Here is a 15515-nt window from a genome sequence, read left to right as displayed (position 1 = left end):
GTGAGTGGTGAGCAGGTCAAACCAAACGCTTGCCCCCTAACTCCAACAAGTAACCAAAGTGGGTTTTCTGTAATTGTTGTAAATATTTTGAACAAACCACGAACATAAACCACAGATAGCTAGACAACTTAGAGCTGCAGAGTAAGAAAATTCATCTTGAACTGAACCAGACTCACATCCTGGACAACAGTCTGAGTCTTCAAGGATTCTGAGGGACCAGAAGCAGCTTTAATGCTGTACTGTAACCCTAAAATAGTCTAATGGTTGTCTTATAAAACAAGAATGGGTTGGATAGGCTGTGCTTGATTCCACTGGAGTTTAGCACAACGTGGCTTGATTTTATTGAAGTGTAGAAAATCCTGAATGGTCTTGACAAAGTGGACTTGGAAAGGATGTTTCCTGTTGTGAGCCAGACCTGAACTAGGATACATTGTTTTAAGATTAAGATTGAGGATAAGATTAAGATTCTTTTAGGACAGAGATGTGGAGAAATTATTTCCCAGAGGGCTGTGTGACCTTTGGACCTTTGCCTCAGAAGGTTCATTGATGTTTACCCACACATGGAGTCCATTTAGTCCATTGTGCCTCTGCCAGTCTGCAATGATCTGACTATACTAATACCATTTCCAGCTTTTGGCCCTGAGATCTAAATGTGATGGCAATACAAGCTAATATCTTAAATACTGCTTAAATGCTATAATAGTTTTTGACTCAACCATCGTTTCAGTGAGTATGTTCCAAATTCCCTCTACCATCTGAGGGAAAGAAAATCTTTATCCTCAAAGCCTTCCACCTCTTACCTTAAATCTCTGTCCCCTTGTCTTTGACCCCTCTACTAATGAAGACAACGCTCTAGCTATGCCTCTTGTTAACATAGAAACATAGAAGATACGAGCAAGAGTAGCCCACTCGACCCCTTGAACCAGCTCCACCATTCATTATGATCATAACTCATAGCTCCATACCTTAATCCTACCCTTTCCCTGGGATAGTCTTGATCCTTTTAGCCGCAAGAGCTATATTTACCTTCTTCTTGAAAACACATAATGTTTTGCTTCAACCATTTTCTGTGGCAGTGAATTCCACAAGCGCTCACTCTGGTGAAGAAATATATCCTCGTCTCATTCCTAAAAGGTTTACACCCTACCCATAAACTATGTATTAAAATTGGGACATTATGTTGAGGCTTACAGGACATTGGTGAGGCTTCTTCTGGAGTACTGTGTCCAGTTCTGGTGAACTTGCTGTAGGAAGGGTATTATTAAGCTGCAGACGGCTCAGAAGAAATTTACCAGGATGTTGCCAGGAGTGGAGGGTGTGAGTTATAAGCAGTGGATGGATAGGCTGGAATATTATAGCACAGGAGGTTGAGGGGTGACCTGATAGAGGCTTATAAAATAATGAGGGGTATATATGAGGGATCTTGTTAACTTGATTAAATTTTTTAAAGAAGTGACAAAGAGGATTGATTAGGGCGGCGTGGTAGACATGATCTATATGGACGTCAGTAAGGCGTTTGACAAGTTTCCTCATGGTAGACTGATCAGCAAGTTTAAATCACGTGAAATATAGGGAGAACTAGCCACTAGATACAGAAGTGGCTCAAAGATAGAAGACAAAGTGTGGTGGTGAAGGGTAGACTTTCAGACTTGAGGCCGGTGACCAGTGGTTTGGCACAAGGATCAGTGCTGGGCCCACTGCTTTTTGTCATTTATATAAAAGATTTGGATGTGAACACTGGATTTGGACGCTGATGAAGATTACCTCAGAGCACAACCGCATCTTGATCAGATGGGCCAATGGGCTAAGGAGTGGCAGATGGAGTTTAATTCAGACAAATGTGAGGAGCTGCATTTTTGAAAGACAAATTAGGGCAAGACTTATACACTTAAAGATAAGGTACTGGGGAGCGTTGCTGAGCAAAGAGACCTTGGAGTGCAGGTTCGTTGTTTCTTGAAAGTGAAGTCGCAGTAGATAGGATAGTGAAGAAGACTTTTTGGAATCCTTGCCTTTCTTGGTCAGAACTTTGAGTAAAGGACTTGGGAGCACGTTGAATCATCCACTTTTGGAGTACTGTGTGCAATTCTGATTTCCCTGCTATATGGAGGATGTTATGAAACTTGAAAGGGTTCAGAAAAGGTTTTCAAGGATGTTACCAGGGTTGAAGCGTTTGAACTGTAGGGAGAGTCTGAATAGGCTGAGGCTGTTTCCCTGGAGCTTTGGAGGCTGAAGGTTGACCTTATGGAGTTTTGTAAAATCATGAGGGGCATGGATAGGCTAAATAGACAAGTCTTTTCCCTAGGATAGCGGAGTCCAAATTTAGATGGCATAGGTTTAGGGCGAGAGGGGAAAGATTTAAAACTGATCAAAGGGGCAAAATTTTCATGCAGAGGGTGGTGTGTGTATGGAACGAGCTGCCAGAGGAATTGAGAGAGGCTGGTACAATTACAACATTTAAAAGGCATCTGGATGGGTATATGAATAGGATGGGGTTCGGGGGATTTAGGCCAAATCCTGGCAAATGGGATTAGATTTATCAAGGATATCTGGTCGGCATGGACTGGTTAGATTGAAGGCTTTGTTTCTGTGTTGTACATCTCTGTCTCTCTGTAGATAAGGTGAATGGCAGGTGTCTTTTCCTTGGGGTGGGGGATTTCAACTCAAGGGGGCATATTTTTAAGGTGAGAGGAGAAAGATTTTAAAAAAGACACGGGGCAATTTTTTTTACACAGTGCTTCATGTGTGGAATGAACTTGCAGAGGAAATGGTGGATATGGGTACAGTTACAATGTTTAAAGGACATTTAGATAAGTACATGAATAAGAAATCTTTGGAGGTGTATGGGCCAAGTGCAGGCAGGTAGGACTAGTTTAGTTTGGGATTATAGTCAGTATTGGCTGGTTAGACCGGAGGGCCTGCTTCCATGCTGTATCACCCTATGCCTCAAGAAATTTGACTTAGAAGATGCTACCAAATCTCTGCTACTCACTCATTAACTACAAAATGATACCAACAGATCAGCATAATTGCATTGTCAAAAGAGCTGGAAGCGTTATTCACGTCATCTTAGGTCAAAAATTATAGGCAAGTTTTTATATGATCAATTTCTGAAAGAATTATTTTAAAATGATTCACTTTTCCAGCCCATGCCTTTGCTTGGCCGAAGGGATGGGCTAGAAAAGTGAGCAGTTTTGCTTGGCCAATGTTAACACCTAGGCTAACACCCAAATTATGATCCCACTTATTTTAATCCCAGCCCAAGTCAAATTTCATTCGCTATATATTCTGTATTTTAAAATATTCAAGGTTTGTTCAAGTTCTACAGTTTTAAATTTTATGCTGAGCCTGAAATGCTTAAGGCAATGAAAAGGATGCTCCTCAGAAAACAGGATCAGGATGGATACTGTGGTACTGCTTTTGTAACTTGCTGCTACATAGTTCGGTTGTGACCTGCATTGTACTTTTAGTGCAATAAATGTTGCTATTCTGTTGAGTATCAGCACACTTCAATTTCTGAGTTGATGCCCATTTTCTTCTCCAATTTTGACAAGTGTTCAATTATAACATTTCTGCTTTTGTGTGGGCAATTGCAGAGACAAGCACAGGATATGAAGCAGTATAACTTACCTCACTTGAGTGTCTCCAATAGATATTGCAAGAAGTAAATTAATCATGATGCATGAGTAGCTGTGCAATAAAGATTATTTTTAATTTTCTAATTTTAGAGGTCAGTTAAAACATCTAATTATTCATCTTATTATCTACTTTTACTGTGAAATGATAATGCAGAACAATTAAGTGTGAAATTGTGCTCTGAAGCACCACCATTTTAGGATGCCAAAAATGTTCATTTCTGAAGTAATAAATTATGTGGCCAGATTTTGCCACAGTTCAGCAGTAGTTCGGAAGCTAGTTAACTGCTTTTGGCATTGCAAGTCTGTGCTCAGTACATTTTATATTTTAATTTCAAATACAAATATATTTTAATAATGGTCTGAATCTTCTGATAAGGATCAGAATTCTTATTTATGACCATACAAAGGAATATACACTTGCCTTCCTCCGATTTTTCTGTGTGAGCTTCTGATGGCAGATTCTTCGTAACTGATTGATTAAATTGAGCAGAGCTTGAAGGGAGCAGAACTTGGAATGCAAGCAGAAGCCACGCCCTCCTCTTCATAGAAATGTTACAGTGCAAAAGGAGGTCATTCAGCCCATCATGTCTGCAAAGGCTTTGTACAACAGGAAGTGAAGAAATTTTCCAAAGCTGTTTTGAAAAGCTTGAAAGAGAAGATGAGTGTGCAATGTAAATGTATAAGGTACATGGGTGAGTTAGGCAATAGGGTTGATGGATAAGGAAGTTGATGGGTTAGATGGGGAGGTGGGAGGGGTCAGGGGATTAAGCTTCATTGAGACGGGTAGAGTGGCAGAGGGATGAAGTGGTTTGGTATGTGAGAGAGGTGGGGTGGGAGCTGGGTGAGTTGGATCAGGGGCAGTCAGGTCAGGTCAGGTCAAGAGTGAGTCAGCGTTTAGTCGAGAAGTCAGGTGGTAGATTGAGTCGAGGGGTTGGCAAGTGAGAAACCAGTCAGGTTGAGTACGTGAGGGGTAGGGGGGATCAAGTAGCAAAGTCACTGTAAGTATTGCAGGTGTGGTGTGTTCAGATGTGTAATTACCCAGGAGTTAGACTCTGATTTTTCTGTCTTAACATTTTCTGACTAGTCATCCAAGTAATTAAGTTAGAACAGTCCAAAGTCGCTGCCTGTAACTTAGAGTATATTTTAGAGGATCCTAAGAAGCAGAATTGATTTTCAAATCTGGCAGTTCAAACATGCAAAGGAATTCCTAGAGTTTGGGGATGGTACCTCAGCCCATGACCGTCTGGAGAGCAGAAGATTTGGATTAGTCTGTCTATATATTCTGTGTTTGTGCACTTGCCTCCACCTGACAAAGGAACAGCTCTCCAAAAGCTTGTGATTTCAAATAAATCTATTGGACGATAACCATGAAGTGTGTAACCTCTGACCTTGACCACCCCAGTCCAACACTGGCATCTCCACATCATTTAATGACATAATTATCATATAACAAGAAAGAACAAGACTTTTTTTTGTTTTGCTAAAGTTAATTATGCAAGGGGAGAAGCTAAGGATTTGCTGGCAGCCGCCAGTTTCTTGATCAACAGCAGTTAACCTTTAACTACCATCACAGAATTGACCTTAAAAGGGTCAGAACTGATAAAATACAGGTGCACTTTTATGACAAAAACGCCATGCTGAAGCCTGTGTATTCTGTAACCGTGCTATGGGAGATCAGCCAGTATTGCAAAGATTTCTTTTACATTTAATGAGTTTCTGTTAAATAATTTTATGTTCACTTATCACTTGGGCAATAGGATGCGATACTGTGTTGCTTTGAGAATGTAAACCACAGGCTCTTAAAAAAAACTATGCCACTGTGATAGAATAATTTTCATGTGCCTGAGATTTGAACATGCTATGTTGCAGGCAGTAGTCCTAGATCAGTTGTGAACCACTAGTCTTCAATATTTATTAACCAGAATAAATTCTTATTAATATCATTTAAATTTTCACTAGAACAAGTTGTGAAATTTTTATTGTATATCTAAATATTTATAGGTTTGCACCGGCAAAGTGAACATGAAAAGTCACAGAGTTCTATAGCATAGAAAAAGGCCTTTCAGTACATCACATCTACTTCATTTAGGAACAACTGCATAGTCATTCTAATCCCATTTTCCAGCACTTGGCCTATAGCCTTGTATGGCTTGGTATCACAAGTGCGCCCCCATACCTTAAATCTATTCCCATGGACATTGATCCCTCCATCAATGGGAAAAGTTCCCCAGTCTGCCCTGTCTATACCCCTCGTAATTTCATACACCTCAATCATGTCTTCTCTCGCTCTCGCCTTCTCTCGATCTTGCCTTCTCTCGATCTCCTTTCTTCTACAGAAGACAGCCCCAGTCCATCCGATCTGTTTTCCTAATTGAAACACTCCAGCCCAGTCAACATCCTGGCACATCTCCACTGCACCCTGGTAACAAGGTGTAGAGCTGGATGAACACAGCAGGCCAAGCTGCCTGGCCTCCTGTGTTCGTCCAGCTTTACACCTTGTTATCTAGGATTCTCCAGCATCTGCAGTTCCTATTATCTCTCCACTGCACCCTCACTCGACCCCTCCAATAATGTGGTTCCGGAACAGCTATGGCCTACCCAATGTTAAATTCAGCTCCAACATACTCTCCCTGCTGTTAAATTTTATGCCTTGACTCATAAAGGCAAATATACCATGTGCCTTCTTAACCATTTTAACCACCTGTCCTGATACCTTAAGAGACTGGGGTACAAGCGCCGCAAGATTCTTTGATCCTCAGTGCTACCCAGCTCTTTCTGTTCATCATGTAATCCCTTGCCAGATTGTCACAATATTCAATGGATGTATTAATGTCCTTGAGATGAAAGAATTTCCAATCTCTGCTTTAGTCTAATCAGAAGTCACACAGCATCATTTTATTATGCAACAGGTTTATTTGAAATCACTTCAAATAGACGTTTTAAACTTTAATCTGATGACATGTGACTTTGTCTGTCCCAGTCCAACACTGGCACCTCAACATCTTAGTTGATCTACTCAGATTTCCATTCTCATAGTATGTAATTGATCCTTGATGTTCTCTGCAATTGAGGAGTTCTAAACCTGTTTCTCATATCCCCAGAACTTACGAACAAAGTGTCCATACATTTCATTCTTTGTGAAGAGACAGTGTATTATAAAACCACCAAAATACACTAACTAAATTGTGAGAAACTTAGCAAGACTTGATCATCTTTCATAAAAGGTGTATATGCCTACTGCTGTTTTTCAGTACATGTCTATTTTATTTGAATTTGAGTACTGGTGATGCAGCCTAAGCTGCTTCCACCTACCATTAAATGCATCACATCATGCTTGTGAAATTAGTTGCTTTGGTTATTCAATTGCTATGGGAGAGGGAGGCTGGCCCATATTACATTTCATGGTTTTTTTTTTCATACTTTCTATCTAGGATTTGGTTGCTTGACAGCTGAGATCTGTACTCTATGAACTAGAGAATGTATTTTGAAGAAGTAGCAGTTCTGTCAGTATGATGTCACCACACCGATTGGTAAAACATTTAATGCCTATTAAACCAGGAAGTTGTGCCATTTTGATCTAGCCATGTGGTTGTTCAGCAGGCAGAAAATTGATACTGAGAAATAATTCAATATCTGCAATAAGTTGTCCAAGGCCTGTAAGTATATCAACCCCTTCTTACTAGTCCACTCTTGTTCATTATCTACAGGCTGCTCCTTGGAAATGGCATTCAAAAACAATTGGGTCAGACTCTATGTATACAGACAGCACCCAATTCTACTTCACCTTCCATCACAAATGTAAACGGAAAGTGATGGAGACACCCAGCAAGCCTGGCAGCATCTGTGCAGGAAAAATGTTTTGAATCAAGAATGACTCTTCTTCAGAACACTTCCGTCAAGTTGTCACACTATGTATCTGACATTCAGTCCTGGATGAATATTAGTGTCCTACAGGCAAATAATGGGAAGATAAAAACAAATGTCTTTAGCCCCACCACAAATTGTTACTTACCTACAATCCCATTCCCCTTGTCATCTACTGACTCAGGATGAACAAAGACGCCTCATAATCCCAAATCCTGGTTGACTGTGTATTAAGTCCGCATCTCCAAATATTCTCCATCATAAACTCCAGCTACATCTGCGCCTATTTCATTGTCTCCATAAGTTTTTCTTAAGGTTATCTCCTGCTGAAACATTATCAATCTTTCAACTTGACTACTCCACTGCTGTTACATCTGCCCTCCATGAAGAAACTTCAGCATTCCCATAACTCTCTTGTATACATCTTATCCTTTTCAAGGACCATTTACCCATTGCTGTTTTTCCAGCTGTTTCAATTTTATTTGAAATCAGTTGGTGGTGCCTCAGCCAAAGTGTCATACCTCTCACATTTTACATGTGAAATTGAATTTTTTGGTTATTCAGCTGTTATAGGAGAGGGAGACTGGCCTGTGCTGTACTTAATCATTCCTTCAGGATCTAGGATTTGCTGGATAGGGAGTTCAAGCAGCTGAATATGATCGCATTCAGACCACCACCCTAGGGCACTTTGCACTGATGTTCTCAGGCTGTGATGATTGACTTTCCATAACCACAAGTAGGTATGACTCCTCCCCTGATTCACATTGATTCCAGTTTTGCCAGAACTCCTTGATGCCATATTTGGTAATATACTGCCTTAAGTTTAAGTCTTTTGTCCATGTTTGGACCAAGTCTATCATGAGAAAACTCTTGTGTCACTCCAATTTTTGAGTAGTCATTCATTTCCTTCACCTCACCATTGGTATCTTCAGCCATTTGAGCTGTGACATTGTAGAATTACCTTCTTGAGCCTCATTGCTTACTTTCTTCTTAAAGCAGCCTTGTTAAACCACATTTCTTTGACTGAATTTTGTCACCTTTCCTCATATCTTCTTTGGGTTGGTGTTAATTTTTGTTTGAATGTACCTATGAAATACCATTAGACCAGTAATCAAGACATTTATTTTCCGTCAAGGGATACTTCTTGCTTTCAGGAGCTGTTCATTCAATTTTTTTTTTTCATTCACACTGACACATTTATTAAATAGTGCATTTTCGTAGTAACAATACTGTTGCATTTAAGTTTACATTACACATGGTCAGAACCAGCTATGGAAGAGTTTAGCAATATCCTCAAGAATTATCAACCTTGCATTAACTTTAAAGTGACAACACAAAATGAAGGTGTGAATTTCCTAGATGCCATGGTATTTAATTGACACAATACAACGGTTATAAATTAATTTTTTTCCCCCAAAATAGCTGATCAGTAGTTTTGCAAACAAGCTATGACCCTAAGCATACCCTCTAATGATGGTCACAACTAATGCATTTCTATCGCATATGCAGAAAGAAAATAAAAGATTTTAATCAGGCTCATTTATAATATCAAGAATCTTGATCTCAGATTTGCACTTAACATTTCATACAATGTTCATTTTAATAACAACTGCTCATAGCTACTGAATTTAAGCAACCTTAAGTTAGTGATTCCACAATCATTTTCAAGGAATTTAGTAACTTGGTGATTTCCTCCTGTCTCCCAGGTTGCCAGACTTCCTTTGTTAACAATTTCGAAACTGCTTTCTGTCCTTTTGCAGCTTCCCTCTCAGCCCACCTAGCCTTTTTATTGCCCCCTTATGGCCTTATCTCCTTCTGCAGTCTTCTTATCACCCCGTGCAGACCTTACTCCCTTTCAGCTTCCTGTCTCCACTCATCACATCCTCCCTCTTCCTAGCCCCCTACAACTTAACTATTCTCATCTCTTGCAGCCCCCTCTTCCTTTCTACTTTGTCTTTCCTCACAATACAAGCTCCTTCCCCACTCCTTGCAGCCTCCCTCTCCTTCCTAATATGTAGAAGATACTGGGTATCCTCCGCCTCATCTTCCCACTCCCCTCTCCCTTGGCTGCCTCCACTTCAAAATTCTCGTCCCACTATCATCCTTCCTCCGTCTTCTTCTCCTGCCCCTTTGCAGCCTACTCTTCCACCCCTTTGCAGCCTCCTCCCACCCGCCTGGCATCCTCCTCCCCCTTACCCACTTGCAGACCTTTTCTCCTCCTCGCAGCCTCCCTTTCTTCCTCTCATAGCTTCCATTTTCTACTTCTTGCTGCCTCCCTTTATCACATCCTGGCAGCCTCCCTCTCCCCCATTCTTGTCTGTTTCTTTTATCCCCCTTACAGCTTCTATCTCCCACCAATCTTTCCTTGCAACCTCTTTCCTCCACCACCATCCCGTCCTCCATGGACACAAGAGCTGGACCTCTCTGCCCATTTGATCCTGACTGAAGGTACGGTGGCAACCGTTTCTTTAACACTGTGTACTTTCTGAACTGTTCTTTTTCAGCCAATCATCTGTTTTTATTCTGTGTTTTCAGCTAGTAGGCTCATTAGTGAACCTTTCAGCAGCATGCATAAAAGAGAAACAGTCTCTTATTGGAGAAGCAGCTCTTCACTAAACTTGTCAGTTCTCTTTGTGAAGGTGTTAAGTGTTTTAGTTTGTCTCTCCCATGATTTAACCTTGACAGGTGTCTTGCTAGCTTTTGGGGATGAATTAACCCACTGCCCTGTGCATTTTGTGTGACATATGGGTTGCCGTATCGCATTAAAATTAGAAATGCACGTGTTGATCCTTCTATAATTTCCATAATTTGGTAAAAGACTGGGAGAACTCAGCAAATGCTCATATAACACTGACACTGAAGGTTATTGTTGGTTACAAAAGACTAAATAAGGTCAGTTTGTTTTGGTAACAGAAGGATTTGAAATCCAAAGGCTCAAAAGTAGGGTATTTGGCATGAGAAGCCGATGTAACATGAGGCAGCATTTGGGATGGTATGGTTGTAAATTCTAGTCCATAACTGATATTCATTGCAGCATAGCTCTTGGTTCATGCATTAAAGTTTAGCTGTAGATTAATGGGGACATCTGATTGAGAAACCGATACTCAGATCTGAAATATATGCAATTCAAACAAGTTTGGAGATAGTTACAGTTAAAAGCTTACCCTGTTTATCACAACAAAATCAGAGGAGACTTGTTACTTAATCATAAATGACCCACCTCTGGGCATGTAATGGATCCAGAAGATCTACACTTGCTTTTGTGAAAGCTTCAAGTTATGTCTGGGGTTTACAGATCAAAATAAGAAAAATCCAGGTTTTGAACAAGATAATTCCTTAACAGAGCCAGCAATCTGGGAGACCGAAGTTCTAACGCTCCCTTTAGAAATATGAGTTGTTCATATAATTTACAGAAGCAAGGAGTTGTGTTGAAGGTAAGCTATTTTATTTCCTGTTGTTGTCATGGAGGTAGATTGTTGGAGTATAAGCTTTCTTTGTTTAGCTTTTCTGTGTGGATTTGCTGACAGATGCAAGCATTTCAGTTTGGGAACAGACAGAACCATTACAGCTTTGGTCTTATCTGGGCTGCAACTAACTGAGTGAGCCAAAGAAATTTAATATTAGTCAGACCTGCACTTGAGCAGGCAAAATATCAACTTTACCATCCATCTCAAAGAATGTAAGTGAGCAACTGCAAGATTTATCAAGTTCGAAGCTTGAAAAAGAAATCTATAGTGATCCTCACAGACTCTTGTGCCAGAAAGTAACTGGTCAGCTTGGAATAAACAGGAGAAAACATGTAACAAAAGCTAAAATCACCTGTGAGATCAACAGCTATACAGAGATTGCAGGAGTTTAGAGAGTTATTAGCAACTGGGGATGTTTCTGATGCTTAAATCCATACACAAGGTGACAATGGAACCCATACTTGAACTGAAGAATCCACAGTCTTGAAAATATTTAAATGAAATTACAGGATTGATTAAGTAAATCCTAATTAAAGGATTTCCAATAAAATTGTGCCTTGAGTAATGATGAATGGTGAAGAGAATGAAAGTAAATTTTAGAGAGCTACAGCATAACTTTTAAGGTTGATCCTAAGAAAAGTGAAGGAAACTTCATGATTTTGTAAGATAAGGAACTATTGTGGGAAAGCAACAAATAAAACTGCATTCATAATATTCATAATGTCATACAGAATGAAAACACCCTTCATACCAACAAGTTCATGCCAAACCTAATCCCGAACTAAACAAATCCCACCTGCCTGGTCCTGGCCCACATCCAGTTATGAGGTATGAATTAATAGTGTTTAATTTGAATAATTGGTATATAATGAAGTTTGCTTTTCTTTACAAACATGAAATCTTATGATTTGGTTGTCAGTGAATTGCTGGTGTTCAGATTTTTTATTTAAACCTGAACAGTCCCACACGGGATCACAATAGTATAGAATGTGCTGCCTGAAAGGGTGATAGAAGCAGATTCACTAGTAACTTTCAGCACTTGAAGGGAAATGTTTACAGGGGAAAGAAAGAGCAGTCGGACAAATTAATTGCTCTTTCAAAAAACTAGCACAGACACGGCAGGCTGAAAGATCTCTTCTGCTTTGCCATTCAATGATTCGAATAACAGTACCATTTGCAAATGAATACAGAAATACGAAGATAGAGCGCTTCAATGTATGGTTAATAGAGATTGTGGAGGAAGAAAGACGTTAGATATCTTGGCCATTAGAACTGCTTTTGGGTGAACGTGTGCAAGTGAGATGGGATGCACTTCATTAGAGCCAGAACCAATATTTTCCCAGAGGATTTTGCTGGTGCTTTTGGAGAAGGGTTAAACTAATTTAACAGGTAAATTGAAACTTGAGTACAGATGCAGAAGGGGGGAGAAAAATGGAAAGTAATGTAGAAAATTTGTTAACATGGTTAGAAGGAGTGGAAATAAAACCAGATGATAGACTGAGAGAGTTTCCTAGTTTTGAATGTTATGTAATTCAGTGGAAGAAGTCTAGGGAAAATGTTATTGAATTGGAAGCCAAAATTGCCACTGGGGAATATGATCTGGCTATTACTGGAACATGACTTAATGAAAGCCAGGAATGACAGCTCAATATTTCCTGTTTACTCGATCTTTCAATGAGATAGGGGAATAGAAAGGAAGGGGGTCACTGTACTGATAGCTGTGTGGAGGAATGACATGAAAAAAGAATTATCAAATGCTTAGACGGATTAAACTGACGAACCAAAAATGACTAGCACTATTGGGAATACACTTTAGACCTTCAAAAGGAGGAAAGAGAGTCGATATGCAAGCAAATCTTTGATAAGTGCAAAAGCCACAGGGCAGTAATAAATGAGGGATTTCAACAACTCTGACATTAACTGGGATCGAACAGTGTGAAAGATTCAATGAGAGCACATTTCTCAAAATGCTTTAGAGAAAATGTTTTTATCCAGTATATGGCAAGTCTAACAAAAGGGGATGTTCTGGACTTAGTGTTAATGATAGGTGAAAGGGATATCAGTTGAGAATTTTGGGGAGGTTGTCATATTTATGTTAAAATTTGGCGAGTTATGGAAGAAAGATCAACTGGAAATCAAGGTTCTCACTTGGAGAAATATAAAATTACGTAAGATTTTCGAGGGTCTGGGTGACCTGTATAGGAAGACATTAATTCACTTGGTTGAGGGATCCATAACCAGGCAGCACACATTAAGCAGGTAAGAGATTTGAGGAGAAAGCTTTTCAGATTATTCTTTATAGCCCATGCAGACATGGTTCCTTCCCTTATGTAAATTCCTAGAACTCTTTCCACGTAATTCTTAGAAATAAAACCATGGCTAGTGAAACCTATTGACTTTAATTACTTGCTTTGTTTTGTCTTTTTAAAATAAGAAATTCAACAATGCAATAGGTTTTGCTATTTACGAAGTTGAGCATGCAATGTGTTTTCACAGCATCCACTCCTGGTAACTACTTGTCACCTTTTGCAAGCAACTGTTAGTCCTGCAATGTTAATACAGATGAATTACTCATATTATGTGGCTTAAGTTTTTTTTCAAGGAGATGGTTCAAACCTCAATCCATTTTACTTGCAATTTGGGCTCCAACTAAACATTCTTCCTATTCTCGACTGACCACTTAGCATACAATTTTTATACTTCTTCCTTTACCGACTTTCAAAAAAGGACAATGGAAGATTAGAACCACCTTCCAACAGTGTACTTCCTACAAACAAATCTGGCAAGGACATTACTCACTGTATTGAGAACTAATGCCAGCAGAACAAGACATTATCTGATAAATATATAACTCCATTTGGCTAGTATTGAGATGCAAACTATTTTCAAAATACTCAGTTACATGAGTATCTAAATTGAATGTGTATAGTTGTCAACTTATTATTTATATATGTTGAAATTGATATTACTCAAAAGATATGTTACAAAGACTGCAATATTGTTTTGGACTGTTTACATGAGACTGCCTATGTTCTGTAATTTGACATGAACTGAAAATGGTACTATCTGCAGGATAGACACTATATTCCATAAATACAATTTAAACAAAAAGTGTCCATTGAACTAATGCTTTGACCTTTCATGCTGCTGAAATGAAATTTCCTTTAGCATTCTACAATGATATGCGAAAGTGGCTGCAAGTTGTACCGTAATTTGGTTTAACCTTCAAAACCTTAGCTTCAAACTGTTGGGCAGATCTTAATATGGGCTCAGGAAACACATTTTAGTGTTCAAGCAGGGGGAAGGTTTATTATTCTGTTAAATAAATCTGTTCTGTCTAGCAATTTTTATCTAAGAAATAGTATACTGCAAATTTTACATATCATATGTGGAGTTCCTTTTTATTGACACAAGTCTGTTGGACATAAGAATGAAAGATGCCTGTAAGACTTAACAAATACATTAATTGATTAAGTAATATTAGACAATTGGATATAAGAGTGTTGACTTGGACAATTTTTAAAAAGCAAATATCTTTAAAAACTACTATTATTGAATATTACCAATGATTCTTGTAGATTATTTAGAAGTGGAAAGCAATAGGTCTAATTTAAACCAACTAAATCAAAAAACACATTTCAGAAAGTAAAACTGAAATTGTAATCTATGTAATCCTTTCATTGTTTTATTTCCTAAATATTCATAACACAGACTAATTACGATTGCTAGCTGAGTGGTAGGATTGTTACATTTCATTTAACATGCTTCGAGAGAAAACTTGAACTAGAGGGAAAAAAAACGACACATTTTAGTTCACAAAGAAAGCTCACTTAATTTTCATGTATTGTACAAACCTGATTCCTTTCCTGTGTGCGTTTTGCAGTAAAGCTCCAAAGTCAGATGAAAAGTTTCCAAATGTTTGCTGTTCTGGTTGTGGTAATGCCAAATGGATTTCTGAAGTAATAAAAGGACTCATGAATATCCCACAGTATTAAAGATCCATAAGCATTGTTTCCTGATAAAAATTTGTCTATGTATGGTAATCTGCAGTAATAAACTTGAAGGAAAAATAGCAGAATTGTTCTGTGCTATACTCAAATCCGGGTTCTGTTTTCAGTTAACAGAGAGATCTTGCAACTCGTAGCTGTTACTGATGCCACTGTCTGTGCTGCTTTTATTGCTTCAAGGCCAGGCTCTGTTGGATTAGGTGTGCAGCTGGTATACACAGAATCTCAGCATAAGGCAGACTAACAGGCTCCTTAAAAACACAAGCATGAAGTTTGTAGGATCAACCCACCTATGATGTCATGGCAGTTAGAACTAATCGAGCAAGAGGTTTCCTTATTCCTCCTAGGATATACTTCTAGATTCCTGGTACAGCCAGACGGAATACGAATTAAATTCTTTGTTGTTTAGACATCTACAATTGCTGTAAACCAAAAGGGACTCGTCATTGTTTAAAACATATATTTTCTCCCACAAGATAACCACTCGCTTCAGCCTGTTAAAAGTAAATCTAAATGCAGGAAAGTCAAAAGACACTGTTCAC

General features: G+C 39.0%; 2 protein-coding genes across 9 annotated transcripts in view; one reads left to right on the top strand and one right to left on the bottom strand.

Moving 5' to 3' along the window:
• ralgps2 (Ral GEF with PH domain and SH3 binding motif 2) overlaps positions 1 to 15515 on the top strand; it is a 397302-nt gene that overhangs the window by 286654 nt on the left and 95133 nt on the right. The gene's annotated exons all lie outside the window — the stretch shown is intronic.
• The window catches only part of angptl1a (angiopoietin-like 1a), an 89789-nt gene that overhangs the window by 54391 nt on the left and 19883 nt on the right, over positions 1 to 15515 (bottom strand). Inside the window, exons 2-3 of one of the 3 annotated variants that reach the window (XM_048539126.2) lie at positions 15264 to 15395; positions 14821 to 14920 (exon numbers count right to left, since the gene is read on the bottom strand). The gene's annotated coding sequence lies outside the window, so the exon portion shown is untranslated. Of the gene's footprint in view, positions 1 to 10719; positions 10864 to 14820; positions 14921 to 15263; positions 15397 to 15515 lie in introns of those variants that run through there. The other 2 variants (XM_059647740.1, XM_048539127.2) reach the window with 2 other exon arrangements.

This window comes from Stegostoma tigrinum, chromosome 8, assembly GCF_030684315.1.
Source record: "Stegostoma tigrinum isolate sSteTig4 chromosome 8, sSteTig4.hap1, whole genome shotgun sequence".
Taxonomy (NCBI): Eukaryota; Metazoa; Chordata; class Chondrichthyes; order Orectolobiformes; family Stegostomatidae; genus Stegostoma; species Stegostoma tigrinum.
Note: the sequence above shows the minus strand (reverse complement) of the source record. Positions and strands in the feature narration are given on the sequence as shown.